This window comes from Anas acuta, chromosome 12 (genome assembly GCF_963932015.1).
Source record: "Anas acuta chromosome 12, bAnaAcu1.1, whole genome shotgun sequence".
Taxonomy (NCBI): Eukaryota; Metazoa; Chordata; class Aves; order Anseriformes; family Anatidae; genus Anas; species Anas acuta.
The window spans coordinates 15,320,356-15,347,124 of NC_088990.1; the positions used below are offsets into that span (position 1 = coordinate 15,320,356).

Below are 26,769 nucleotides of genomic sequence, written 5' to 3' on the forward strand. Positions count from 1 at the left end.
CCAGCTGTTTCCACTCACCCCTTCTTCCCTCCCTGGATGCACCAGCCTTTTCCCTCTCTCTTGTCTCCCTTTCTTATTATGATGTTGTGAAAGAAATTTGTGATCTGTTTCTGCCATTTGTCCCTGCTCTGGTTTTGCTTCTCTTCCCACCATGCTTTCAAAACAGATTATTTCAGGATTTTTTTTTGCCCATTCTTATTGGTTTGGGCCTAATTTGCTCTAAAGGAATTAACTCCTTTGAAGCATATTTAGATGTTGCTTGGGAAGTTGGAAAATACTTCTGCGTTTGTTGTAGCAAACCTACCTTCAAAACAGCTAACAAGTAATGGTAACAAAAGACAGGGACAGACTGCAATGTCTCTGTACAGAAACGTACTGCAGGACGCCTTCCCCTGCTGGGTTGGAGGCAGGATTGCTGTTGCTTTGTCCAACCTCGTATCCTGCCTTTGGTAATGTTGGTTGCACTTGGGTGCTGTTGTTCGAGAGCTTGATGAGTAGTAGTAACAACTCCCAAGAATGGAGTGGCTCATAAATAGCCTATGTCATTTATACTTCTCAGATTATTATTACAAGTTAGTTTTATTTTCATTTTTCTCCTTTTTTGCCCCATAGCATGATGAGCACAGATAGATATGCCATGCAACCTGCATCTGGAGTATATATTTACAATTTCAATGCTGCTCCTGATTTGTAGCAGAAAGGAATAAAGTAGATACAGTGCAATACTATGCACAGCTCTTTTCCATTGCATTTCTGAGGTGCTACCTAAGCTGCTGCTTTGCAGCAAGGAGTACAGCGTGGAACAATTGGCTGGGCCATGAAAACGTCTGGGTACACAAACGCACACAGTTCACAAATCTAGCATTTCAACAAAAAGGCCAAAGGCTCTGAAGAGATGCTCTGGCTGTGTTAGGGGAGAGCCTTTGGGTCACTATACCTCTTGTAATATGCTCTTGGCTAGCTTTTTTATTAGTAACTACAGTGGCAGTGATTTTCTAAGTTCAGTATTATTTTCCCATTATGAAGTCAGAGGAATCTTGAAGAATGTGTGCTGACTTTTTTGTTTGTGCGGCTCCTGCAATGGCAGGCTGTTCCAATTTAGCATTGGCACTTAAATTCCGAAACGTACTGTCTCCAGGCACCAATTAGCTCTACTGAATTTTTGAAATGGCAGAAAGCACCCATGGATCTTCAATCATTTTAAGTCATGCCTGTTATTTTAGAGTAGCATGTAATGGAGTGGCTGGTTAACTAGTTTCCATACATAATTGTTAACGCTTTACCTACAGATAAATTTCTTTGACGACTATGTATGGCTTATTTAGAAAATTATATACATGTATATATGTTTAAAACATAATGGGAAAATGACAATCTGTGAGTATCTCTTAGTATTGTGTTGCTGACTGAGGAATTTGTATGTTTGTGCACTGTAATTTTCAGAAAGTCTTTGTGTTATTAATTCCAGTGTTGTTTGTTTGTTTGTTTTCAAATGACAGGGTTCTTCCATAATATCTCACCTTACAAACAGTATGCTGGCAGCAAAGACTAGTTTTTCAGGAATACATGGTGGAGGCATCAGTTCAGTACCTGGCTCCCCATACACTTTTCCCATGTGACCGGAAGGCAGCCACTTCACTCCTTGCCTCAGAGGCCTCATTCATTGAGTGGGATAAAAATTTCTGCTTTCTGAGTTTTTTCCGTCTCTTCTTTTTGCCCCAGAGATTTTGGATTTTTACTAGCATCCTAACCAGTGTTGAAGTGTTCGACTGTGAACTGTTGGGGTTATTCCTTCTGTAAAATGCAGGAACTGTGGGATGTGCTAGGCTCTATCAAAGGGACTAGAGCTCTTTTTTTCCATTTTATTAATGGAGATCATATTTTCTCAGTGCTGAGGGTAGACTGCTGTTGGACCTGAACAACCATTTAAAATAGTTGTACTTGCTACTTGTGTGTATGACTTCAGGTATATCTTAGTGGTAAATTGGATCTCCCATTTAATCCAAATGATACTTCAGATAATTTGGGATTTTGTTTTTCTCATCTGTACCAGCCCGTAACTAGATGTCAGTTTGGCAATGGCAGCACAGAATTGAGGAGAGAAGTGAAGGATAACACTTAAATTAGCTCAGAAACAAAATTACAATGTTTCTTTAAACTAGAGATGGATTAAATGATTCAAGCAGTCAGGTATGCTTCTTCCTCGCGAGTTCTTCAACACCCATAAAGGTTTCCTGTACAATCTTTGGAAAATCTTTCTTTATATCCTTAGTTGTCTTTTATATTGACCCACCAAAAGGACTAGGATCTTGGAAAGTCAGAGGGAAGGTATGCAGTCAGTACCGTGTCCGAAGTCCTTCTCTGGTGCATGGTTCCTGTAACACGGCTCAAGGTGTTGTGCTCTGTCGGGTGAGTGCCACTGGCTGTCAGGTAACAGTGGGCTGAAGGAGCCATGGATTGTTTCACGTTGCAGTCTCCAGCCTGCAGTGGAAAAAGAAGTTCTGTTGGTAGGACCTGTTTAGAGAGCACTTGCACGAGCTTACAGACAATCCTGTGCTCTTCGTAGCGCAGGGCAGGCATGCATTATCTAGCATGTTTTCGCCAGTGCGATCACTTGTGCATTGCCTTTGCCTTCTGAGCTAGCAAGTGGTCTGACGAGGGAAGTCAGATTGAGCAGTGTGCTGAACTCCTCTGTTCGAACTCAAAGCACTTGTTAGTATCTCCTGTAAATCTGTGTTGCTGTGGGCCCCCAGTGCCCGGGTACTGAAGCACTGAGGCTGTGCTAGATCTCGGCAGGTCGTTCTGCTTCCAATTGGACGGAGCTGTTGCCATGTCACACACAGCCCTGGGGTCAGCCTTGGGCCGTGCTTCTTGCTCATAACCTGCCGGCTGCCTCAGGAGAAGGGGAGGAGCAGCCCGTGCACCCTGGTGGGTCCTGAGCTTTCCTGGTCAGCGAGGCTGCTCAGAGGCTTCCCTGTGCCAGAGGAGGTCCTTGGCTGCGGTGTGCCCTTTGTGGAGGCATTTTCACAGGAAAGAATAACGGGGGGTAGCAAGTTGCCACCTGCTGGCTGCTCCAGAAGAACTGCTGTGAGGCTTTCTCTCCTCACACGAAGGGCTGCCAGCTGACAGGTTTTCCACCAGCCCAGCAGGCTTTTGGAGACCTGGTGATTGCCAGAGGAGCTGCTGAGGATAGGTATACAGGGGCTCTGGTTGGCCAGGAGGCTGCTGTTGCAAAACTAGAGGAAACCTGGGCTAGTGTGAGGTGACTAAACCTCATACCTTAAGTTACTGTGCTCTTATCTGGAATAAATGCCTTTATTGTGGAACAATTAATTCTAATTACTTTGTGTGTTCCCAGTAACTTTCCTGGATGTCAAAGCCCAGGTTCCCTCAAGAAGCTCCTCTAATAATATAACTTCTGAGAACAGGAAAGGTTTCTGAGAAAACAGTTTGTAATAATAGGTCCATTTGCAAGTTAGGCTTTGGTAATCCCAATACCAGACACCTCAAAGAGAGTTAAGAGGCCTTAGAGCCCCATGTACCCAAGAAACCTATACCCTTTAGGTAGGGAGACCGACCTCGCTTGCTGCCTGCCTCTGCTGTGAGGTTGCTGGCAGAGGTACAGTTTGGATGGTGAGAACAGCAGCCTCCACTGATAATGCCCACAATTGGTATTGACAGGGATCTAGTCCTAGCGTGTAAATGTTTCTGACTGGCCTGTGGTTTGTGATACGTGTGTTCTCAGTGGGATGCCAGTCTGGCTCTGAGCAGGGGCCCCCGGGTACTGTCACTTAATAACAGAAGTAACAGGGGCAAAAGGCACCAATAATATATTTTGTTAACATCCAGTCACTTATCTGCAGACATCAGACTCTCAGGAGTGTCTGATATATTGTCTAATCACCTGCTCACATGCCACGTACCCATCTTCAAAGGAGAAGTCCTTATTTCTATTTCTTCCTTTTTTTAAGCCAAAGCAGAAGCTGTAGGAGCAACACACTAACAGAATCCTTATGTATTAACTATTTCTAGTACCCGTGTAACATGTATTTCAAAAGAAGCAGGAAAGGGACCTTGTATATAAGGGGAGCTGCTTTACATTTTCAGAAGCCTCCTTTCAGTCTTTTTCTGCTTTCTGGAAAAAAAATAGTTGCAACTTGCATACGTCCAATGTCATGTTGCAGAAATTTCTTTTTAACCATTGCTCTGTATTCAGAGGAAGCTCAGGTGTTTCTTTTTTCTCCAGCCATTTAGATGTCAATGCTTATTAAACCCTGTCAGAGCCCTGCATACGCTAACAGCCTCTAATTGCCCTGGCCATCCTCAGCTGGGGCCTCTACCCTCCACTCCCCCACCTCCTACTCCTGCTCTGGGCCTGCAGCTAAGCTCAGGTCTGGGCTGCATCAACAGGCTTCATATTTTCCTTTCTCTCGCAATTGAATAATGTGGTTATATGTAACTTACCATCCGTCCCCAAAAGAGTGATAAGAGGAGATAACATTAAGAAAATTTCCATCCTTGATCATATCATTGCACACTGGTAAGTTGTTGGTAGTGTGGTGTGCTATGCTACTAAGTTTTTGAGTCATTGGAAATAAAACTTGAGTCATAAACCTCTATATTCAGTTGCCTGGTATGTTTTGAGTGGTGTTTGTTTGTTTTCTTTCCTGGTAGTAATTATTCCTGCAAAGAGCAAAGTGGGAAAAGCAGTTCTGAGAAGCAGATAGAGTAAGCTGCAGTTCCAGTTGTTGTGCAATAAAAAGAGAAAGAGTTATAGTAGAACCCAGGAACCTTGGCTGGTATTTCAGCGTGTGATTCAGTAGGTATGGTGAAAGCACCAGTCTGCTGGGAGTTGGCTGATCGTGCTTGTTGAAGCACTCAGTCAATACCTAGCACATGCTATTAAGACAGATGATTCTGAGAGCATGACAGGTGCATCAATGAAAACTTAAAAAGTTTTTCAGAAATATCAGAGTTCTATGTTAAAGGAGGATCAAAACTGACAGTTTTGATCTTAAACTTAACAGTTCAGATTTTTAATGGATGTGACACACCCCACACTTACTGTGGCACCACAAACTGAGTAAAATGTTCATCAGAAACATCTTTGCTGTACTTACCACTGATAAAGATAAAATCGAGGTCAAGATACCACAATACGTGGGAGGAAGCTGGGCGAGAATTAGCAACTTATTCTAAGGCTTCATCTCCAGCTCGCTTCCCAGTTGTCTGTTGCCTTCTATTTCTCTTGATGACTGTGAAAGAGCCATAAGAAATTGTATGATACATATGATTTTCCTCATTAATGTGAGATCTCTGGATCTTTTTAGAGGTAAGTTCAAACAGATTTAAGCTGATCCAAGAAAAGAAGCCATTTAAGAATTCATCCCCTTTTCAAGTGGTTCACTTGATGTCGCACGCTCTGGCAGGAGGCGAGAAGTTGTTCTGGTGGAGGCTCCTGGCAGCCCTCCTTTCATTCAGGAAGCTGGGGCATGGTTAGGCCTGGATTACTTGTTGTGAGGGAAGTTGTGCACGACTTCAAGGCAGCAGCAAGCTTGGTCTTCCATTCTTTTTGCTCTCCTCCCAGTTGTACTCTGCAGCCTGTTCTTTCATACCTTTACAAAACCTCGAAGTGCCATTGGTGTTTGTAAGAGAGAAATCTCCCTGCCGCTAGGAGGCTGGGTTAATGTATGGCCACATACGCCGTTTATCTGTTCAGTCCTGGTCTTATTCCTCTCCACTAAGCCATCCCTGGTGTTGGTGGGGCTGCCTTCTGGATCCCCCGTGTTCCTGAGCTAGGTGTGATGAGTGGGGGCAGCGCCCATGTGCAGACCTCTGCCCTCCGCAGTGCCAAGCTGTGAACCCAGCCCCAGGGAAAAATGCAGGGCTGCTCCCTGCCCTAATGGTGAACACTGAGCAGCAGCCACTGCTTAGGGAATAGACAGCTTGTCAGAGGGTTTTATAAACTTCATGGGGCCTTTTAAAACTTACAGCTGGGGTCTTGCATTTCCTGCTCTCCCACCTGCTTGTACAGTCTACTGTGGGTGTTCTGAGCTTCTTGGATCATCTCTTTAAGCAATCTCTTTAAGCTCTTCTGGTTTTGATTGTTTCTTTACTCAGCCTCAGTCTGCCCTCTTGTCATAGCCCATTTCTTCAAATAAAGCACTTGGGTTCAGCAGAAGAGGGTTCTGATTTCTCACATGGGTGCCATAGTTGGCAAATTCAACCTCTGCCTCAAATAATAATTTGCTTTGCTGTTCCTTGCTGTGAAAAATAATGCAGATGTCCCTAGATTTCTCTCCTGTAGCCCTGAAGCAGAGGAGTACCAGCTCACAGTCCCTCTAAGCTGGCTGCCCAGGTCTCTGATGGAGCAGCAGCATGCAAGGCTTGCCCTAAAGGCAAGAGGCAAGCACCCGCTCTAGCACCTAAACATAACAGCTGCAGAGAAGCAGCCTGCGTTGCCGGTCTCACAGAGCATTTTATCCTCCCTCCAGCATTCACTGATAGTTTTTGAAGATATTGAGAGCACCTGAGAAGGAAATAAATCAAAATCTTAGTCAGCATTATTGCAGAGAAGAGAAAGTTTAAGGGGACATAATAGGAACCTTCCAGTACCCGTGAGGAGGCTCCCAAGGAGCTGGGCTACTGGCAGTGGTGCAAGGGAAGAGAGGGTGGCGATTATGGACCGAAGGTGAAACGATTCCAGTTAGATATAAGAAAGGAAAATCCTTATGAGGACAATCAAATATAGGAAGAACTGGTTGTCCTGAGAGGTTGTGATCTCTAGCCTTGAAGGTTTTCAAGACCCGACTGAATAAAGCCACAAACTAACCGGTTCTGCTCCTACAGCTGGTCCTGCTGTGAGCAGGAGGTCGGATGAGAGGCCTCCTGAGCGTCCTTCCAGCCTGAGCTCTTCTGGGGACAATTGCCTGTGCAGAAGTCAGGATGGTTCATCGCGGCGTATGGGGGTATTTTGTTGCATGTTATGCAACAAAGGTTTGTCACAGAGTTGCCTATTTAGAACAGTGCCTTCTGTTTAACTGCCAACTCTGCTGTAAATGAAGTCATGCCTTTAAAAGAAAAAAAAAGCTTGCGAGGGGTTTCATGGGGTTGAGGCAGACAGTCTATAAAATGCTTGGGGGAGGGGGAACAGGACTGACAGTAAGATGTCCAACTGAAAAGGTCCTCTTGACTCTTTCCTGTTTCCACAAATCATTGAAACAAACAAACAAAAAAAAAAGGTCACAGAAGTAGGATTGATAAGCAGGAGGAGATAAAAGGGACTAAAAGCATCAACTACTGAAGACTAAATCAGATCAGTGAGAATTAGATCTGGAGAGACCTTCAGAATTTGGAGAAAACTTACTATGTCTGAGTGGACAGTCTAAGCAAAGAGGAGACCACAAATATCTAAGTATTTCGATCTGAGAACTAGGAAGGTTGTAGGTTTGTTTTTTTTAACATTTTTTTTAATATGGTGAGACCATATTGTCTGATGATTACAGTGGAAGTACCAAGTCTAGAAGTAGAAGTCCAAGCTGCAATGAACTGGCCAAATGAGGAGTAACTATTTCATGTCTGGCATATATGATTGATGTGCTTTTCATTTTGGTATTAAGTTTAATGGTGACCTCTTTAAAGATGAACAAAAAAAAAAAAAAGGAGTTATTAAAGGAACTCAGTAGTGGGGAGAACCCCCTAAGTAAGCAGCGCTCATTTTCCCATTGATCCCTGTGCTTTGCAACTTTGTAGGATCCAGTGCTGCAGCATTTTGATGACAATCTATTTGATTTTTTCAATGGCTTCACTGGTCACAGCTCCCTGGCTTGGCTTGGCTTGGCTTGATGTACCAGAAGGTGTCCGTTTAGTGTGGATGGAGCTGCAAGCCAGAAATTGGGCTGGCGTTTCTTGTTATGCCCGGAGTGAGGGACAGGAATGTGTCTTGTTAGGAGTGCTTTCAAGACAGACTAAATACTGCCAACAAGAGCCACCCCAGAACACCACGAGAGCACAGTTTGTTATGGGGAGAAGAGCAGGAACAGGCAGCGTCCATTAGTACAGAAGCTGGAGTTGTTAGATGGGTGCTTACCTTTGTGCAGCTTTTTCAAAGGCTGTGATACTGCTTTTTTGGTTTGTTTATTGCATAACTTCAATATAAAGGAATTCCTAAGGCATGAATGCTAAAGCGGAAGGAAAGAATAAGTGGTGCCAGTTAAATTTTCATGTATTTATGCCTTATTATGGTCTGACAGTCAGAAATAATATTCTTTCCCTTTTATCCTGACTTTCTCTTTTGACTGTGTATTAAAAAAAAAAAAAAAAAAAAAAAAAAAAGCACCAGCAGTAACAAAGTGTAAAAGATTGAATTAAATCCTAGTTAGAATGACTTCACCTTAAATAGTGGAATATCTTAGATCTTTCCCTTCCTTTTTTCTTTCTCTCTGTCTAGTCTACAGAGACTTGGCAGTCTCAGATACCCTTGGGTGTTCAAAGGTAGATCAGTCTGCGGCAGGGCTGCCTTTGATGTTTTCACCTACAAAAATGTCACATCACAACCTGCTCTGCTATTTCACATTGAATGTGAAAGATGCACTAAAAGGTTAATTTCAAGTCTTGTTGAATTTTACACCATTAAAGTCAATGCCTTTTCAAGGATGCACCTAGAATGTTGTTAGAAGGCTGAGAGAAGGGGCTGGTTCTGAGCTTCCCCTGCAGCTGCTAACCGTGTGCATACGGTGCTTGTGGCTGCGTAACCCCTCGCTGCAGGAATATTCCACCCTGTTCTCCACAGGGAGAAGATTTGCATTGCTATACATACCTTAAATTCCACTACAGCTACCAACGCTACCTTTATCCATCTGGGCAGTGTTCTGTCTCAAAAAAGAAACTTTGAGAGAGAGAAACAATTCTTTTGTGGGATATTTTGTAAGGCTAAGAGGAGTTGTGAATATCTGTTCTGATTTGTGAGGTTTAGAAGCGTTTTCTGGAAAGACTGTAGATTAATTACAAATGCATGTGTAAAATATTTTGAAATGTAATTGTTTCTCCCCCACCCTCCATTCAAAACTGGTGTTATGAAGAAATGCTTCATGTTTGCATCAAACAAATGGATGATTTCTTCAGGGATACCATAGATTTGACTGGGGAAATGCGCTTTTGGAAAGGACAAGCGTACTGGATTTCAAATGTTATTTTGAAAAAGAATAAGCTTTTCTAAAAGATGCTTCAGGTTGGGGAATAATACTTGTTAATCAGTCATATCACAAACAGGGCACAGAAAGATTTCTGATTGGACAAATGCTGCAAGAATGGGGTAAGTAGGTTGTGTTTGTTTTTTTTTGTTTTGTTTTGTGTTTTTATTTTTTTTATAGTAATTGCTAAATAACTGTATTTTGTTTTCTCATATTATAATGACAGCTTCAGACTCAGTGAGAGCACTTAGAAAACACTGTGACCTTTCCTTAGCATAACTGAGATCTGTCCTTTAAATGGTTGCTGAGCTCCACGTCCTCTGTCTTTTTTCTGTTCCTGAAATCCTATTTCCAAGCGAGCAGTGAGAAGGCAGGTAACTCACTCCGGTGTCCTCACCTCTGTGGCATAGCAGAGGCTGGGATTACATGCAGTGTCATGCTGTGCTTTTAAGGATGTGCCACATTTCCTACTGTTTTAGCTCAGGAAACGTCTCTGTCACCAAGCCTCTCTGCTCTTCCATGCATCCCCTAATTGTGAGAGACCTCAAGGTGCAGCTGGAGAGCACTTGGAGCCTAATTGGTGTGTGAAAGCTGAGGACAGAAAAGGCAATTATGAAGTTGTGGTCAACTTCAAGAAGGGCTGTAATTGAGGCAGAACTGAAATTAAAAATTGGATTTCTACTGAGCTGAAGTGAAAAGGATGTATGGAAGACTGCTGTAAGCAGCAGAGCAGCTGAGGCTCTGAGGGTGCACTTTCTGCAGCGATGCAGGAGACATCCCTGGAGAAGTGGGGATGTGAGGACCCAAGTGCCTTGGGCATACCTGACATAGGATTTAGCTTCGCAAGCTGCTTGGCATTTTTAGAAAATATCTGGGGATTACCTTAGCTAAACTCAGTATGCTACAGAATCTCTCTTTGTCCATCCCCCTCGTAGTCAATTATATTCTGCTGGTACACCGCAACATGGACTAGGTGGTCCTTTCAGCTGCCTGGTGTTCTCTGCCTCCCAGCAAGTATCCTGGAGATACTAGAAATGCTCTCAAGTGCTATTTTAAATCAACCTAGTAAAGTTGAAGTAATTTGACAACGGAGCTAATTTTACTGTTCAAACTGTAACAGTTGCTGTGTACACGAACTGATAATGAATCCATTTAAAAATCTTTCTTTCACCACTTCTAATAATTGGATGTAGGTTTTGTAAAAACATATTAAAATTTGCATCACGGTAGCTTGTTACTGGTTGGCTGAAGGTTAATAAACACTGGCAAGTTGTAATTCTTAAAGTAACAGTCCAACTTGCCCTATTTGTTATGGCATATGTAGTAATGGTTGATTTTTTTTAAGCGTCTTAACACTAATTGCACCAATATAACCTTAGTTGATGGCTCTGCGAACAGGAGCATAGTGTGCATGCAAAGCCTCTGTGCTGAAAGAATTGACAGCATCTTCCCAAGCTGGTCATTTCCAAAGTTAGCTGCAGATGGCTCGGTACAGCCCCTACCCAAAAAGCAGGGCTCTGCTCCTGTAGGCCTGAGGAGGAGAAGGTGCAGGTCTGGTGGCCCTGCGCTAACAGGAGCTCTAGGAGCTTTCCAAAACATACCAAGAGCAGAAGTAATAACCAAGAGCAAGTCATAGCAGCTAGAAAGCAAGAAGTGCCTAATGTGTACTAACCAGCTTGTTTGTTTTTCTTCTCACATTATCCTGATTTCATAGCCCAGGCTGTACTGTCACTTTGCCTGAGATTTGCTCGTTAAGGTGATCTGTTGATATTTGCGTAGGGGAACTCAGAAGCTGCTTGGGAGAAGCAGTAAGCTAACGAACTGCAGTTCTTGCTTGGGAAACAAGGTGGTCTGCTGACAGGGCAACCTGGCTGGGAGGTGCGATTGCACTGGAATACTGTTCTTTCAAATCGATTTTAAGTGATGCTAGCTCTGGCTGTAGTAGCACCTTTTATTTCTTCAGGCTTCTGTGACTTCAGTCTCCCTCCCTACAAACTCTCCCTTGTACTCAAAGGATGAAGAAATCATTTGGGCACTGCTGTGGCTTCTCTTTTCATGGTGTGGTGTGTACTCTGATGAGGATCTGCTGTGATCCCACCACAGCTGGAGTGATCTGTAATTCAGACATGTAGTCGTAAATGTTGTCAACTTCTGTGAAGCATAATGTAGGTGTTTAAAGGGGCAGGTTTGCAGTTGCAAACTTTCAAGGACAATCTCATTAAAATCTGAAGGCCAGTGTATTTTAATGGGTTTTATTTATTTTTTTTCCTCTGTATTTATCCCTCCTAGGGCTATTACTCTACATTTTCTTGTAAACTCATTAGGATCTTCTATGTTAAAAGGAACTACTGGCCATCCTGATATTAATTAATGAAGACAGTACTTTCTGAGCTCTATCCCACAACTCACATTTTGCTTTGTTTGTTTGGTTTTTTATTCACATGGAGCTTGTACCATTGTGTAAAGACCAACTCTGCAGACTGAAAGGAGAATTAACCAAAGTCATAACTAGTTTCTGATAATACCCACCTTATGAAATAGTGCTATTACCCTTGTCACGTTAGCTTGACCCTGCCTTGTTCTGGGCTGTCTGATTGCAATTTGCCCTATGTGTCTGTCTTGACATCTGTCCCCCTCCTTTCCGTCCCATTTCTGTAAAGCTCAAAGCTGGGACTGCAGAGGCTGGCAGGGTGGAGCTGCCACACGCTTTACCATCCTGCTGCTCTTGGTTTGGTGAATTGTGGATGTGGAGTAAGTCAAGGAATGCTTTTGAGCACTGGCTTTTGCTGAGGCTGGTCTGTTTTGTCTCTATGCTTTCTTTGTCCTGCTCTGGGCTGAGAACAGTACATGACAAATATCACTAGGTGGCATAGCCACCCTGGTGTACTACCAGGTTAAATTGCGTTTGTAGCAATTGAGTTGTTGATTATAGTTTGAAATAATTCCTTCCTAAAAGACACTATGTCCTGGTCTTTTATAGCACTCTTAACACTTCATCATTGGACTCAAGAATATGACAGCAGGCAGATAGGCATGTGCACTCTGTCTTACATAAGTTAGAGCTGTCCTGAGAAACCTGAGCTGTTTCTGCTAACGCACTACAAAGCAGTGCAGGCAAAAACCTAAAAATTTTGCTTACTTGGAAAAAATTAAATTAAAACAGTGTTTCCAGAGCTGCTTCAAAAGTTGTTTCACCAGAAGCATAGTTTAATCTCCCTGTTGAGTTACCGAGCTCCTGTGATGTTGTTTCAGCTTTTTGGAATTTATTACAGGAAATCCAGCGTATAATCCAAATTTAAATAAAGCGCTTTTAAGTAGGTGCTTACATTTTAAGGACACCCTTAAATGTTTTCATAGAAAAATGAAGAATATAGAAAGTTTCTGCTGGAACTTAAGCAGTAATTAAGAATATTATTGGACTGGGACTAGTATGTAGTTTTGAAACCAGTTGGGGAACTCCATTTAAAATTACATGATAGCTCTTGTATGTGTTTCTCATAAGGTAGAAATCAGAGTGTAGGATGGACTGTATCAGATGATCTAAGTCAATTGTACTTTGAGTTTTGGTAAGTTAGAATGTCTTTGATCTGGAACTCAGAAAATTCTCAGAAATTGATGAGGGAACGTCAATTTTTTGAAGCAAACTCATTGAACTGTGATGTGTCAATTCACTTCCCTGAACCAGCGTGAGTTTTCAGGTGAGTTGAGTTGTCAGTAGTGATTTCAATTGGAGTTGTAGGGATTTGTCTAAGAATGGAATTTGGTTTTGAATTTATGGTAAGGTTTATGATTTAGAAGGATAGACCAAATTATCCTGCAGTCTCGCAGTTTAGTAGATTGCGAAGATGATATTGTTACACACTTTGCATTTTATGCACTGTAGCATAAGCTGTGTGACTGTAAAACCTAGCAAACTTCAAGAACTTGGTTTTCTCTTTGCCTTTTACTGTCTCAGAACAGCAGCAGGTGGGCGAGTTGCACAGCCTGGTTGCTGTTCGTAATCTCACTTCTCAGTATCTATTGCAAAACTGAGGCAGGAAAGATTTCCATCGTCTTCCCTTTTGAGATAACAGCTGATTAAGAATTCTCTTGTAGGCCTTAAAAATCTAAAAGTCAAGCTTACATCCATCCTATAGTATCCCTTCAACTGGCTGACTTAGTTTGTTATGGAGAAACTTCCTGCTCCCTCATCTGTTACACGTGAGGTGTTTTATGCCCTGGGAAGCATTATGTATGGAAATGCTCTGGTCCTGACATGGCCAAGCTCTGGGGCTATGGGGATATTTTTTGGGGGCTTAACAGATAGGATGGCAAGCTGAGTGTATGAACGTACAGTATTGAAATAACATGCACTTCTCTTACTTGAATGCCATTATTCTTTGCATTTCATTCTGTACGTATGTCTGAAAAGATAGCTACCTCACCAAAATATTCCCAGAAAATCAGCATTGTTGGGCAAAATAGGCTTCAATGCTGGGTCTTAACCATGGGGCTGGGGACGTCTTACCTATAATAGGAAATGACTTTCAAGTGTGTGTTTCTCCCCCTTCCCCATCACCAAAATATGGCGTAAATATCAGATTGATAGTCTGCTGTTTTTTTTCCCTCACTGTGAAGAAAAACCTTCATTGTAAAAGGAGTGTGTATGCTGGAGCAGCGGACAAGGATGTTCATACCAGACCGAAGGAGCTGAATATGTGTATCTTAGGGTGTACCCTTCATATGGAGACCATAGGAAAGCATTTAAAGTGGATACTTTTTTTTCTATTCTTCAGGTAACTGTAGTAGCAACCCTGATACAAAGGGATGCCTCAGCATCATCACCTGCAGGCCTTCATTTTTGGTTCTAAATCATAAACTGATCAGACAGAAACATGAGTCAGGCCTCTCTGAAGTCAGTCAGCATTTGGTCTGAGTTTAGTGCCATGCCTAGCTCTACAATAAACACTGCAGGCAAGCTGCAGGATTATCTTTTGGGCCTTGCTTAACAGGGTGCTGAGGGCTTCCCCCACAGGAGAGAGTGAGTTGTCAAAGGGGATTTTGGTGGCTCACCGGGGCCTGGTGTCACGCTCGACCACAGCCCGGGACTGAGCAGCTCCTTCCTCTCAGGCACAACAGCCAGCAGCTGCGTTGGCTCCCTGGCGCTGCGATGCATAGGAGATTTTTATAGGCAGAAAGTGAGCAGTTGTAAAATTGTTGTGTGAAAATAAAAGCACCTTCAGTGGAAAACATAGCTCTACCATGTGCATGTTCCTAATCTGTGCCCTTTTTCCTTTTTTTTATGTCTTGAAAGAGATGTCTTTATCTGTGATCTGTCTGTCTCCCTCTACCTTGTCAATTCTGGCCTGATTTTGTTTCTAGATAGGCATTTCTTTATGTGCAAGTGAGTACATGCCTGCAAATCTGATCCATACTGTTCCTCCCCCTTGATGTGCCTTATATTTGTTTTATTTTCCCTTCTAATTAGGCACACAAAGCAATTTGGCCAAAAGCATGCCACAGATCGGTGGGGAAATAGAGACTTAATCTCCAGATATTTTTGTCTGTCTTCTGCTTGGATTATATAATTGGAAGAGTTATGGTCCCTGAAACCCTTGCTCCAAACTGTTCTCAAAGTGAGATATTAAATAAGTCTTACAGTATATTTTTTGGATCTTACTTGACAGCCTAAAGTTAAACCTTCTTAGCATTAATCCTTTTGGAAAGAGATGATTTGCTATAAAAGTGCCGCTTTCATCTTGATGGTGAATGTGATCTGAAGAAGACAGGCAGCACCAACAGGACCAGCCAGAGATCTGCCCTTTCTTTGGTGCAGCGTGGAGCAGGTGAGGGCAGAACTGTGGGTGGGCCCCTCCTTGCTGTAGAGAGGTGATGTTTAGGTGCACCACTTGCGTATGCTTTTTGTGCTAAAAGTTACCGTGTAGCACATTGTAAGACCCAGCTCTGAGGAGTTCTTAGGCTGAAGTATTTACGTGTGTAGTGCCAGGAATTGTTTTCAGTGGGGATGCAGAATTACTCGCAGGAGCAACTCCATACAGCCAGTATCGGTACCTGTGCTGAACTCAGTTGTCCTTGCTCTGGTTTGCTGAGTTTCCTGAGGTTTGTTAGGTTCAGTTAAATTGGATTCAGAGGGAAAGACACCAACTAAGTAACACAGCGATTGCTTTGCCGTGTATCCTTCTGTGAACAGCTTTGGACAAGAGCTTTTGTTTTTCAATAGCTGAGCACACAAGGAGTTCTCATGAGGAGCTCGGAGCCATAGAGTCAATTTGGCCTTTGTTTTTGTGTAACTATCACTGCTGTATCTTGGCCTCTCAGAATCACTTGTGGGAATGGTGTTTCACAGACCCTGTAAAAACACCAATTTTGAGCACTAACAGTAGAATTTGAGCCAGATAGCTTGATCAGGTGGTGCTATACATTAACAGCAGATCATATTTGTCGTATGCTATGAAGCTAAACTATTCCAGGCTATCTCTGTAAAAGTAAATACAAAGTAAACATATTTACACGTTACCTCTGTTATTTAAGGGAATTGCACCACATGTGGTCAGATGGCTAACTGTGCTCCTAGCTATTCTGACCAGTCTTTTCCACTCCCGGACCTTCAGGACAACTTTGACATGACTTTCTTCAGAGAGGTCTTCATGCAGTTTTCTGAGAAGAAAAATGCTGTGTTTGTGTGGAGTGTGTGGGCATGTAACTGGAGGTTGCTTCTGAAAAATCAACTTTATCTCTGTGGTTATCTGTCTTTTGCTGCTAGTGAGATAAGGATTAGGAGAAAATGGAGCACTTTGACGGATTCTTTTGTCCTTGTGCTTTGGGTGTGCTGCCCTTCTTATTTCATTCGTCAACCAGGATGTGAGGCACTCATTCCATTTCTTGGACTTGTGCTGTGTCTGGTAGATTACGGGATATGCTCCTAACAGTGAAGTTCCTCTGCCAGTGTCAGTGGGAAACCTTGTGGCCATGGTTAGCCCTTTCAAACAGGTGCAAATTACATTAGAAGAGATAGGTGGATGATATCTGTTTTTCATGGCTGACACCTGAAAAGCAGTTCTGTATTGCACATTACTAACTTCAGCTATGAAGTATGTGCATAACCTCTACAAAGCTCTTTGATTTTACTAAACGTCTTTTATATTTGGATTTTGTTAAAGATAAAACAAGTTGTGGTATACCGATAGAGTGCCACTGGATACTCTGTTCTAGATGACGTCAATCAACTACTCATGGCAGAAATCTGTTCTGAAAACAAGTGTTTGTTTTTTTTTTTAAAAAAAAAAAAGGAAAAAAAGGAAAACCAGTGCTGATGATTCCAAAACTGGACTAGTGAACATGGATGCATGTGATACTTTCAAAGTGAAGCCCTTGTGTAGGGTATCTTTACAACTATTCAGATAGATTCCTTTTAATTTGAAACAAGACCATAGAGCAGTGGAAATAGAAAATATTTCAGCAGTAATTCTCCAAGGTGGCTGCAGAAGTGTAATATGCAGCAGGATGGACATGGGAAGAAAAATACAGCAAGAGCTGCATTATGTATTGCTACCATTATGGAGCTATCATCGTGCCTTCCCAGCCTCTGAGAGATACAAATTAATATCCTGTGGCTGACCAATTCCATTCTTTTGTCAGAAAAATAACTTCTGGGCAAGAGATGCTTTGAGACTACTGCCAGCACCTTTTCTTCCCTTTCACAAAGTACAGCAAAGCTTTGAAGCTTCTGTTGTCTATAGCTCCCTTGATTTTTGTCAGAAAGTCTGAAAATGGTCAGCTCTACCCAGAAGCCTAAAAATAAGGGAACTCTTGGGAACATCTTAGGAAGTTTTTAGTATGCTGTAGTTTGGTTTCATTCTGTAAAATTAGTTGAAAATGGCAGTGATGCTCTTGATGACAGCACTGTTACAGCATAAAAGTTGCACTGGGATTTTACATATGAGAGAGGATTAATTTACTGGTATATGCAAAGTAAGCCAATAGCAATTTGTGTGTCTAAATGGTTAGTGAATGAAAAGCCTGAGAACTGGTTTTGTTCAGTCCCGTATGTAGATGTAGAATTCTGTTAGTTAAATTGCTTGCAGCACGAAGATAATAATGCTTGACCAGCATTATAACGTATTTCAAGACATGCACTGAAAAAGTGCTTCATAAATATGTCTTCAAAAAGAGTAAAACTTCCTGTACATAAGAAAACCATGAGTACATTTATGATATGAATCCCGGTGAGGGGAATGGTGTGTGTTTAAGGAGAAGTTTTTAAGATAGGATAAGGGAAAAACACGACGTAACAATTACTTGAGGAAAAGCTGGCAGTGACCTGTGAGATGTGACAGTGTTGAAGTAAGTCTGGTGAAAGGAACTGATGCACAATTCTTCCTCTTTTTCCTCCTCCTGCAGTCCTTCCCGATAGTTAAACTAAGAGGAAGATGTCTGTGTTATGAAGGCCTTCAGGAAAAATAGGTAACCAAAAATGTGAAAACACGGGGGAAGCGAAAATCAGCAGCTTCTTGCCAGGAAAGGAAGCGTAAGTTTATTCTGGGCTAGGCAGACTGTCAGATACTGGTCAAAATGCTAGGTAGGATGCAGAATCAGAGAAGGAGTAGGGCTTGTGGAAGCTATTGACAAAACCCTTGCAGATTTGTTGTGCTGGAATTTCACTGAAAAATATTGTGGTCTAGAAGTTCCCTCACTTGTAGTGATTTATCACATTTTTAATGATTTTTTGAGCTCTCTTTATTTATTTATTTATTTATTTATTTAGCTTTTTCCTAATCCGTAACTGATTCTGAGCAGGCATGGGGAAAACTTGGTATGGGGCGTTCTGTGCTACTGCATTCAACCAAGCTGACACGGACTTCCATTTTCTGACTTGTGAAAAACACTTGGTCACTATAATGAGAAAGTATCTGTGATTTTTTTGTTCATAGAAATCCAACGACTTTTTGAGATGTTCCAGCAACTTCGGTGCATACACAGAGGCTTCTTTGCCTTCTTCATGTGGGTGTTGTTTAAGGAAATACAGAAGGCTGTGTATTATGCCTTGAGGAGTTTTTTGCAGGGTTTAGATGTGGCCCTTTTAACTTTCAAATGGCCAGGTTGGGTGAAAAAAGATGATATGTTGCCATGTTATAGTTGGCAATGTGAGCACAATGTTTGTCTGTAGTGAATTATGTAAGGAGACAATGGGATGGCTCCAAGGGGAGGAGATGAGCTATGAATTTGTGGTGATAAATCCACAAGCAGAGAGTGGAATGGATGGGATTATGAAATTGTAGAGCTTCGCAATTATGACTCGTAAAGTAAATGATGTCTTGTCATCCATGGAAAGATGGGTTTTCCAAAGAATATGAATGTGTTGAAGAAGGGAGAAGCAGGAATAAAAGACAAACTTGGAAACTAAAAGAAGGATGCTATTTAAAGAAAAGGAACTCCCATGGCTACACTGAAGAGGGCTGACAGGTTGAGAAGAGTAACTGCAAAACATTCTGAATTATGGGTCTGAGCCTGCAGGCTTGGTCAATCTGGGGAGCAGAGAATTCATTTTATGGTTCCTGGACTGCAGTTGGTGAAGAGTTCTTGGCAGTAAGACATCTCCTGCAAGCTTAGAGAGGGTGGTGAGGTGATGGCGGTGAGTTAGGTCAGTATTTCTGATGTGGAAAAGATGAAGGTTTGACTGAACTTGGAAAAGTTGAAAGAAAAGATGGGATGAAGTAATAGGGTTAGGCAGGAAAGATAGCAGGCATTAAAAAAGATAATGAAGAAGTATTGCCATGGGCAAAGTGGATGTATTGGAGGAAGAAAAAGTAGAACATCTGCTTTATCACTGAAAGAAAAGGAGGGTGACATTATGGAAGCAAAATCAAATCAAAGGCAAGGGGAAGATTATGTTACACTTGCCAGCGTTCTTTGGACAAACCATTAAAATCTTGAGTGTGGAAGCAATGGAGACAGATATGAGTCAAATGCAGTTGGACAGCGACCACGACGGTGGATGCGGGATTCAGTCAAATCAGAGAAATAATGGATTTGCAGGGAAGATGGCCAAACAGAAGGAGTGTTTATATTGGAAGAGGTCTGCTTAGTTTCTGTCATTCAGCCTGTGTTACAGCAGCAGAAGGGCATGGTGTGCCAAGAGAGGATGAGCCAGGCTTGAGGCTGAGTCATCTCCGACTTGTTTTGTTCTTGCAATACGATGATTCAGTGATAGCAGTAAAAGTTAAGGAACGGGAGGTCTGAGATCAGACAAGTCTTGTTAGTGCTACCGACAGCATCTCTACTCCTTTGATGTGTCACCGTGATGAAATTATCATCATATGAGAGGAAGGTGCAAACCAACTAAAAAAACCTTTAGCGGCTGAAACTGGAGAGTCTCTGTGGTGGACAGTAGCTGCAGCTGCGCTGCCCACACAGTATCAGGGAAACGAGGGTCGCCGCGAGTGATTAAACCTTTTCAGCTGTTCTAGTTTCTGTTCATACGTGTTAAGAGGTGCTGCAGATACCTCCTGTTTTTTCTATGATGTGCACAGGCACCGCTGTGAGGTCCAGCATGTCCCTGGAGCTAGGTGGAGCAAGAGACGTGATGCAGAAATAGTTTCTAAATGTCCATTCTCTTCTGAGCTGACCATCCCCAGAGAAGAGGTGCACTGGAAGCATGGCTGAGGGGCTGACGATGGCTGCTGAGTGCTGTGCTGAGCTCTGCCCTTCTGTCCTCACTGCACAGAGCCCCGCTCAGGCTGTCCTGCCATAGCAGCACCTGGGGCTCCCGCTGCGGCACGTGGCTCTCGGGGCATGTGGTCAGGGGGCCAGCTGGTACTGAGAGAAAAACAATAACCATGTTTTTCATCATGGATTGTTAGTAATGAAGTCATCTTTGCGTTCTGTGAGTTGGGAAGTTTGAACACATTTAGCTTCTAACTAAAGCTTGGTTGTTAGGAAGATGGAAAGGTGTAAAAAACAGAAGTACGAAAGAAAGAATTATATTGTTCTCATATAAGTTGTCATGTCCTGAATGATAAGAAATGTTCAGGGAAAAGAAGTTGCTGTATTTCTAAATCATCTGCCAGTTACTTAAGACAGTTTGGGAACCACCATCCTAAGCAGTCTCCTTACAGTAACTAATTCTTCCCCAGCCAGAGTAGGAGCAGGGGGCATTTATGAGCTGCATAGGGATTATTCTGAAATCCTACCTGAGAAAGACATCACCTGCTTGTCTTTTAGCTTTCCAGATTAATTCTTTGCCCTGAAAGTAGGAACCAGCTTATAGATTGACAACTTCTTTCTGATGTTTGGGTCCTTAACAGGGTGTTTCTCGAGGGGCTACTAGATTGCCTTGCCACTGTGGTGTCTTTTACACAACACCGTAGCAGCTGTCATAGACAGCAGCAGAGGAATGCTTAACTAGTTGACTGCATTGTAGCAGGCCTAAACGCAAAGCTACAGAAGAAGCAGACTTTGGAGCAACATGTGAGTAAAGAAGCCCTTGAAAAGTTGAAAGAAAGTCGAGTAACAGTTGAGGCACCAAACCCTCATAAAAATTCTAGCCTTGGTTTTCATCAGCTTAGAGCACTCGCTTTACTGCTTTGAAATGAGTGTAAGTGGACTCTCCTTCATTACTCAACACACGGTACTGTTAGCTTCTCAGTACACTTTTCAGGCAGGATTAGTAACGCAGAAGTTGGTGTAGCTCTGCTTGATTGCTGCAATGATTTACAGCCCATAATGATTTGGTTAGGGACTAGTTCTATTTACCTTTGAGATACAGTTTGAATAATCTTAGCTTTGATGTGAGACTTGAGGTTTAGCATCTGGATATGAATTTACATTTTATGAATATTTGCTATTGCGTTGAGTTAAAGAAAAGCCTCTGTTAGGAAGACATGCAGTGCTTTCAGGTTAAAAGGCTACGGTCGGGGCCATCCGCTCTTTTTTAGTTTTTCAGTGTCCCAGTCATCCGCATTACCATTCAGTTGTCATTTACAGCTCCCTGGGTCTGTTGGTTCTCTGCTTAGAAGCAGCTGCCGTGTGATGTGAATGATATTTTAAAGTCCTGTGTTTGAGCTCTTGAGATACCAATGCGCAGAGAATTGGCAAGCTATCTGAAACAAAGTGGCATGCTTTATTTTGTCACTAGAAGTATGTTCAATCTGCTATTTGATTTTCTGTAGCATTTTGATTAAGAGCTCCAGTGAAGTTATGTGAAAAGTGAAAATCCTCTTTATTCTTTCTCTCCAAGAAAATGAGACACACAACATTGTCAAAATATTTGCCTAATCTTGCAGATTTGGATGCTTGTTGTAGTTCTTCTGACAGACCAAAACAATGGTCATTAAATGAGAAGCAGATGCAATAAGTATGCAAGCAAGCTTACTATGATAGACTGATGGGGGTGTTTTGGGGGGAAGCTGCCAACAATGCTTGCTAAGCACTGGAGAAATAAGCAAAGTAAAATCCTTCCTTGCAATTGTACCCAATAAATAATCACTTTCTGTTAGTAGTCTAGGCATTATACATTTATGCATTGGTATTTTCATATGTTCTGGTGCAATATTGACTTAAAATCTGGATGCTCCTTTTGGCTTACTTGATTTTTTTCCTTGCCAGGAAAGGAAAATGCCAAAGAAATGCTTTAGCTTTTTTTTTTTTTTTTTTTTTTTTTTTCTCTTCGCTCAGTGTGCAGAACTGTTATTTTAGGACTAAAGGACATTGTCCAGGAAGAATCTGGTTATGCTAAGTTACAGTCGCAGTTTGGTGTGATTAGAAAGACAGAGACTGCAGAAAACAAAACCTGGAGTCCAACTCAGGGAGTGGTGAAATTTTGTATCAAGGAGTGCAATACGTTTCTTCAGCAGATATCTAGAAGTCTGCTTTCTGCTTGCATTGCTGTGTGGACTGATCAGGATTTTAGTACAAAATCTGCCTTGCATTATAAGATGGACTTAGAGCTTCTCAGCTTTACTATTGCTTCACTTATTTACTCACAACATAGGAATTAAAGATCTGCCTTTAAGAAAGAACTGAACTGTTATCCAGGATCTGCCTTTAGAGTGATCTGTGTACACAAAGCTTGTGTACATGATTGCTGTTAGTGTCTGTGGTTACATTTCTTATGCGTCTTTCTTATCCATAAGTTACAGGTATTAGCTGATGTGGGGTAATTCTTGAGCCTTAAGTTAAAAACACAAAACTAAATGTTGGCAATATGTTTGTGTCGTAATTCAAATTCTGTCTCTTCATGCTGCCCCATCTTCCAAATCCTTGCATCTTGTCTAGGTTCATGCTTGAGTGGCCACGTGCACATATGCACACACTCATCTTCAGCAAGCACATGAAGAAAATGCTTCTTTTGGCGTATGTGGAATAGCACAGAGTAAGGATAGTAATATCAAGGTCTACTCATGTATTGCATAGTGAAGTAAATGCAATAGGCAGCCTCTAAGGCAAAGGTACAACAGCAGTGCAACATACTGCATTACCCAAGTCCGTCATTTACAAGAGAAAGATGCTGCGGTTTATGGTGCCCACACAACAGTCAAGATTGACTTGGTTTGCACAAGCCTGGTCTGAGTCAGATGTCTCCTGGAGCGGCATCGATGTGCGGTAACTCAGCTCGGGCAGTTACAGCTCTCTGCAAAGACCAAGCACCTGTAAGGGTTTGGTGTTTTTTAAGCATATGTTGAGTGAGCTCAGGGCCTGGATTCAAATGAGCTACTTGCAAGGCATTGTTCACAGCCTTACATATTTGTGTATGGCGAGTTGTCACTGGAACTCGAGTCTAAATGCTCAGGACATGTGTTGTGTGTTATCCTGTATCTCAGGCCTATCACAAAGTCCTTACAAAGATAACATGAGAACCATCGTACGGATGTATAGCTGCTTCTGGAAAAGGTGAAAAAGAAACATCCCATTTGAATGTGTTTTTTTCCTGACTTTTGGGGTACTGTTGTGTCCCCATTGTAGACAGAACTATAGTAGGCAGTGACTTTACAAGTGGTGTTCTGCATTGATTGCGAGGGCATTGAGTTCTTTGTGAGAATGTTAGTCTAAGGTTGATAAGATGCAGAACATAAATGCGTCAGTAGCTGCCTGTTCAGACTGAGTAGTGCCAAAGCTCTACGTACAGAGTAGCTACAAGTGACTTCCCTTGGTTTTGGCTCATGGGTGTTGCTACAGCACTTGGGATTCTTTGCTCTTTATTGTTTTTGCTAGTTTGTTTATAAAAGGCCATGCACAGTTGGTAAGATGTGAAGCATTGTATGGATTATTGTCTGGTTTCAACAGTGTGTATATTTCACTAATCACTCCTTTAATCAACAATTCTTTGATGTGAGATACCTCGGAGTCTGAAAATGTGTGTGATACCCAAAGCACTGCCCCTTTTATTCACGACAGAAAAGGTAAAGACTAGAATTTCTAAGCCCCAAGTCAGATGATAATTCCCTTCCTGGAGCTGTCTGTTAATGGAGAAGTAGTTCTCCTGGCCAAAGCTTGAAAACAGCCGAACCAGACCTAATATCCAAGTTTAAACATCTGGAAAAAAATATTTATAATTCCTGAGAGAAATATGGAAATGTTGATCATTAACTGTGGTTAGAGACTTTAGTCGCACATGCACTGCTTCAGTGTGAATAGCCGGCACTTCACTGCGCACAGCATAGTGTAAATTTTGGATCTCTGCTAAGGATTTCCATGTGTCTTTAATTCTGGGTCTCTTCCTGCCGACTAGCTAGAGCTAAAAGTACGATATGTTCAGAAATGGAGTTCTGCCTGCTCGTGACCCCACTCTACTTCTTTTTGCATAGCTCTCTCTAAAATATATTCTTTGCTTTTCTCTCTATGTACCTCCAATGCAGTCTAATGGCTCTCATCCCTCTGGTGTCTGAAATACATAATTTTGAGGGTTTTAGGCAGCAGCCTCGAAATCTCTGATGCTGTCAGCTCCGGCTGAGGGACAGAGAGTAGAGGAACTGTGGCCTTCTGTAGGACGTTCTTCATGAAGCCGTTTAAACACAAGTTCGATGAAGAAACCCAAACCACAATAACAGTTTGGAAAAGGTTGGCTACGTTTGATTGGAATGCAATTCAACTATTTTTCACCTATTTATTCATGCTTATTCATTTTACCTAACTATTGTTTGTCTTAGCGCAGGACCATCACCTATAGACAGTGGTGCATACTAATGCCTTCAGGACGTGGGGGCAAATGATTTAAGCATGGAAGGAGTGATCAAAATTTCTCTCTAAGCTTCCGATTATTTGATTGTGTATCCTGAGTTGTTTGATGCCTCTGAAAATCTGAGCACTGGTGTAAGTGGCTAAGCTTGAACTCATAACTTTCCCCACTCTTGGAGGGGGTAAATTGTAAAGGCAAGTTAATCCTGGCAGAGCTGAGATTAGAAGCCTTATCTCTTCAAATGAGTGCTCTACCCATGAAGAGCCTCCCGTTCCCCATCTTCTGATTAGTTTCAAACTCGAGTTTAAAGCCAATCACAAGTTAATATAATAAGAGGAATAAGTGCTCCTCAGATGCTCAAAATATTTTTTTCAGATTGTAGTTTCTCTGTACCAGTTTCAGCTGGCTTATGAAAAGACTGTAGCAAAGCAAACTGACTTGTATTAATTTTTTTAATCAGTGAAATTAAGCTGAGGGCCAACTTGGAAGACTTTGGTTCTACTGGAATAACATCTCTGATTAGCTTGGGGCAAAATTACTAATTCCAGTCAGGGATTTTGAATTTTTCATTGGGCTTAATGTGCAAAGCCCTTAAATATTCTGTCATGTTTAGTAATTTGAAATATCAGGATCCTGTGAATCTGTGTCTAAAAGGCTAAACCCTAGAAAAATACAGCTAAAGTTTTTGCTTTAATATTCCTAACTAAACCAATGTTGCCTTTGCTGTAGTTTTCTGAACAATAGCATGAATGCTTTGAATGCCAAGAGTTCTTCAGTGTAAAGATTTTAAAGCAGTTTGGTACGTGTGAACTCGTAGTACTGATATCAAATAAATCTTGCCAAAAGCTTTAGAATCTTCTGAATGTTGTGCTCTACCAGTGGCAACTTGGGGAGGTACGTGTCTTAGAGCCAAACATGAAATAGCATGTACTGAAGTGGATGCAAATTGAGCTCTAGCTAATGATTAATAATCCATACAGCTGTTAGCTTGAACTCTGTACATTCTGGGGCTTCACAATTCAGCAGGGAAAAAAGAAAAAGTGGACAATTTCAGCAATGATCGATGTGTTGTTAGCGAGTAAAAATAAATAGCTGATGATAATTGTGATAGCTTACAAAGAATGAGGTTATTTACAAATGCTCCATTTTGCATGTAATCTGACGTCTTTTCCCATGAGCTTGCTTATAATTCATATTCTGCTTTAATGTGCCTGCAAAATGTGCTTCTTTCTGTATGTGTATTATTTTTAGGATGTTATGTTTCCTTGGTGCATACACAATGAGCCTGAAATCCTGTAGGAATGTGTTTAATTTGAAAGTTTTATCCTCTGGGCCTGGTTAATTCAAATACAAGGCTCAGAACATTGCTGCAGTGCCTGGAAGAATGCGGGAATGGCAAATCATGTGCACAGAGGCAACGGGGAGCCGGGCTGCCGTGCTGAAAGGGGCTGCCGTCCTGAAGAGCTCTCCTCTGAAGCTACTGTGCTCGGTTCTTGCCTGTGACAGTGCTCTGCACTAATAAAATGAGCATTTGGCCAGGTTTGCTTTCCTTTCTAGCCTCGGTGTAGTTCCTAGGGCTGGTTGCAGTGTTCGCAGATTCTCGGTTACCCAGCGGCACGGTGCGGAGCAGGGAGCTGCTCGACTTCCCTGCTGGCAACGCAGCGCCTGTACGGTGATTTAAGAGGATTTGTCGGTGTCATTCCCCACCCTGTTTTTCTGGAAGATGGAAAAATACAGTTGCTAAGTCCGTAGTACTCTGAGCAGTCAACTCTGTTTGCGTCTGTAGGAATGCGAGGGCCGAGGAATTGGAGTGTGCAGCCTGCTGGAAAGCACTGCTGGCTCGCGGGCAGCAGGGGGGAACGGGCCTCACCGCCTCGCGAGGGGTGGGGGAGAGAACCGAGAGGCATTTTTTATAATACCCTGGGCAGCGTATGCAGGATGTTATGTCTGGCTTGGACTGGGCTGACGTGGTGGCTCTTTTTTTTTTTCCCCTCATAATGCTGGAAAAATAGATATAAGGGAAATAAAACTGGAACAAAATTAAAAGCAAGCTTTCTATTTCACAGTGAATAATTTGCAGCATCTTTCCCCAAAGAAATTGGGCTGCCACGAGAGATAGGAAGCAAGCGGCATCGACTTTTCTGCAAATTTATACAGTCTGCTTGAATATCCAAATGCCTGCAGCCCCATTGCGTGACTCCGGGAGAGGCGGCTTTGGGGCCAGCTGCCGGGTGGGGCTGGGAGCAGCCTCCAGCAGCCCAGCTGAAGGAGGGAGAGCTCCAGGTGGGTGTGAGGAGACAGGTGGGTGGGGAGAGATGACAGAGCTCCGGCTTTCTGTGGCTTTCTGTTGGCTGAGGAGCGGCGCTGGGTGGCTGGATGCTGAGGCAGGCAGGGAAGGCATCGGCT

The 26,769-nt window shown here is 42.4% G+C and overlaps 1 protein-coding gene and 2 long non-coding RNA genes across 5 annotated transcripts in view; 1 reads left to right on the plus strand and 2 right to left on the minus strand.

The window, feature by feature from the left end:
• The window catches only part of LOC137863093 (uncharacterized), a 508,128-nt gene that overhangs the window by 170,556 nt on the left and 310,803 nt on the right, over nt 1-26,769 (minus strand). The window lies entirely within an intron of this gene.
• Nucleotides 1-26,769, plus strand: part of RORA (RAR related orphan receptor A) — a 409,489-nt gene that overhangs the window by 123,814 nt on the left and 258,906 nt on the right. The window lies entirely within an intron of this gene.
• On the minus strand, nt 807-6,526 carry LOC137863143 (uncharacterized). The gene is made up of 2 exons (XR_011100716.1): nt 5,121-6,526; nt 807-4,683 (listed from the first exon to the last, which is right to left on the minus strand). It is a non-coding gene; the product is annotated as an uncharacterized lncRNA (long non-coding RNA).